This window comes from Galeopterus variegatus, unplaced genomic scaffold (assembly GCF_000696425.1).
Source record: "Galeopterus variegatus unplaced genomic scaffold, G_variegatus-3.0.2 Scaffold4577, whole genome shotgun sequence".
Taxonomy (NCBI): Eukaryota; Metazoa; Chordata; class Mammalia; order Dermoptera; family Cynocephalidae; genus Galeopterus; species Galeopterus variegatus.
This window is the reverse complement of record NW_007730688.1, coordinates 1-706: the sequence shown is the minus strand read 5'-3', so window position 1 is coordinate 706 and position 706 is coordinate 1.

The window sequence follows — 706 nt, the reverse complement described above, 5'->3', positions numbered from 1 at the left end:
CGAACCTGTGGCCTTGGTGTTATCAGCACCGCACTCTCCCGAGTGAGCCATGGGCCAGCCCGAAAAACTTTTTCTTAAACCCAGGTCATAGAAGAATTCACTTGTGTTTTCTTCTATTACCTCGTTTCATTTTTCTGCACTTAGATCCCTGACTCATGGAGTTTGTTCTTGTGTTTGATGCGTGGCATAGATCTAATTTGTCTTTTTCCAAATGGCTATACCACTTATTAAAAATTCTCTTTACTCCAATGATTTGAGATGTCACCGTAATCACATTCTAGGTGTTATGTGTGCTTGAGTATGTTTCTGGACATTCTATTCAGTTCACCTGGTCTGTTGTCTGTTGTTGTACTGGCACCACACTGTTTTAATTATAGAGGCTTTAGTGTATGTTTTTTGGGGGTTTTTTTGGTGGCTGTCTGATACAAGAGTATGTTTCAATATCTGGTAGGGCTTATCTTTTCTCTTAGTTTTTCTTTTCCAGTGTTTTCCTAGCAATTCTTTCATGTTTGTTTTTCCATATGAACTTTAGTATTAACTTGTCTAGCTCCATAATGATAACAAAGGTTGTTGGTATATTTATTAGGATTATGTTACATCTATAAATTTAGGGAGAACTGACATCTTTTTTTTTTTTCCTTTTTATCTTTTTTTCGTGACCGGTAACGGGATCGCAACCCTCAGTGTCGCGCCCGTACCGCGACCG